Below are 2,500 nucleotides of genomic sequence, written 5' to 3' on the forward strand. Positions count from 1 at the left end.
GCGCACGCGCACGCGCACGCGCACACGCACACGCACACACACACACACACACACACGCGCGCGCGCGCACATCGCAAGCGTAGGAATCAAAATACTTACAATCTATTACACAAATGAAACCCAGAGGCAGATGCACAATAGTGCATAATAGTGGACATGCATGTCATACTGTATGTGTATGAATGTGTATTTGATATCATAATGATAACTCAATGCAATGTTTCATCAATCAATATGTATTTGCTGAGGGCAGTGATACACTTGCAGACAACTTTTGTCCATGTGAATCATCTTTTAATAAACTAGTTGCTTCCTGCTTCCTGCTAGGGCAGTCATGGGTGAGCGGTTAGGGCGTCAGACTTGCATCCCAGAGGTTGCCGGTTCGACTCCCGACCCGCCAGGTTGATGGGGGGAGTAATCAACCAGTGCTCTCCCCCATCCTCCTCCATGACTGAGGTGCCCTGAGCATGGTACCGTCCCACCGCACTGCTCCCCATGGGGCGCCACTGAGGGCTGCCCCCTTGCACGGGTGAGGCATAAATGCAATTTCGTTGTGTGCAGTGTGCAGTGTTCACTTGTGTGCTGTGGAGTACTGTGTCACAATGACAATGGGAGTTGGAGTTTCCCAATGGGCTTTCACTTTCACTTTCTTTCACTTTAATATACAGCAAGCTGCTGTATTTAACACTGCTACTAGAGAGGTCACCAGCAGCCAATACATTCAGTTACATTGTATAGATGGCTGATTTTTTTCCTTTCATATGAGCAAACACTTCCTTGCTGTTTGACTTGCTGTCTGTCTGTGGGTGTTGTAACCCACTGTGTTATGTCTGAGTCACAATGCACTGCATAGCACAGACATCTGTCTCATAAGTACAGTACATTGCGTTAGCAAATAGACATCTGTCTTTCTGTCCCATAAGTAAGCTTACATTACATAGCACACAGACAGCTGTAGAGATGCCTGCTTTCCATGCATCCATGTCTGTCTTTCTCTCCTGTGTTTAAAGCACTTGTGTCTGAGTCACAGTGCATTGTGCAAAAGACATCCAGACATCTGTTCCGTACAATATGTTAGCAGTTAGCACACAGACTGTAGAAATGCCCGTTTTCCATGCATCCGTGCTCCTGTGTTTAAACCACTTGTGTCAATCACAGAGAACTATGTTAAGACGACTGTCTGCCTGTCCCATAAGTACATTACATAGCACACAGACAGCTGAATGAATGCCTGTTTTCCATGCATCCGTGACTGTCTGTCTCCCCTGTGTTTAACCCATTGATGCCTAAAGCACCTGCAAAAAAAGCCCTTGTTGAGAAAGTTGCTCTCAGCCTATAAAAAACTAAATATCTTTGCCTCTGATGCACATAAAAGCGTGAAATAAGTTGCATTTAAACCTTAAGACCCTCGTCTTGCATTAGAACAGGGTTTCCCAAACTGGGGTGCGTGCACCCCTGGGGGTGCGCGGCCTGCCATAAGGGGGTGCGCAAGCTAAATAGAGCAATGGTGGATATGTGAGTTTTTTATCCAGCATTAATGAACACGAAGTAGTTTTTAATTGTATGGTGAATTGTATGCTGGAATGGTCCATCTGAAGTGCAGTTTAACTCGTAGACAATTGGAAAAGAGAATTTCCCAAAACAACTGTGCATAATGTGCAGTGAATGCGCAGTGAATCATACTTGCGTGGCCATCATAACATTCGCTTAGGAGGTGCGCGAACCACATTGAAATGTACAAGGGGGTGTGCACTGCGCAGGGGAAAAAGTTTGGGAACCGCTGCATTGAATGTTTTCATTCAGCTGTAATATACCCACATTTTTATTTAAAAAGCTGAAATCTCTAGGGCCTTAATGCAGTCTCCAGGCACCAAAGGTCAAACAACATATACGGGTCATCAGGCTAAAATGGGTTAACCCACTGTATTGTGTCTGAGTCACAGTGCACTGCATGTCACAGACATCTGTCTGTCTGTCGCTGTCCCTTAAGCACATTACGTTGATTGATTGATTGATCCTATTTGACAATCTCAGCTCTGTAATAAAAGCAAATACATGATTTTGTTTCAAATAAACCGCACCACATAACGTTAGCACTCAGACAGCTGTGAAGGATGCCTGTTTTTTTTGTCTCAATGTTTAAACCACTGCGTCTGAGTCACATTGCACTTTATGGCACAGTCATCTACTGTAGACAATAAATTACATTATCTTAGGCAGACGCTTTTATCCAAAATGACTTATAATCGAGGAGGACATAATCATAGCATACATCACTAGCAAAGTGCACAGGAAATCTACAGAACTATAAGAACAGATGCCAAGTAGGGTTAGTGTTTTCTTTAATATAGCACAGGGTTAAGTAGAGTACACACACCCACACAACATGCCTTAGAGCAGGGGTTCCCAACCTATTCCAACTTGGGGCCCACCTGAATGTTCACAACTGAGCAGGGCCCATCTCTGACGCAATAAACTCAAATGAATAGTCAACAGTGAC

At 44.4% G+C, this 2,500-nt stretch overlaps 1 protein-coding gene across 1 annotated transcript in view; it reads right to left on the reverse strand.

Moving 5' to 3' along the window:
* The window catches only part of bltp3b (bridge-like lipid transfer protein family member 3B), a 141,631-nt gene that overhangs the window by 67,939 nt on the left and 71,192 nt on the right, over window positions 1–2,500 (reverse strand). The gene's annotated exons all lie outside the window — the stretch shown is intronic.

The sequence above is a fragment of the Engraulis encrasicolus genome, chromosome 15, assembly GCF_034702125.1.
Source record: "Engraulis encrasicolus isolate BLACKSEA-1 chromosome 15, IST_EnEncr_1.0, whole genome shotgun sequence".
Lineage (NCBI taxonomy): Eukaryota > Metazoa > Chordata > Actinopteri > Clupeiformes > Engraulidae > Engraulis > Engraulis encrasicolus.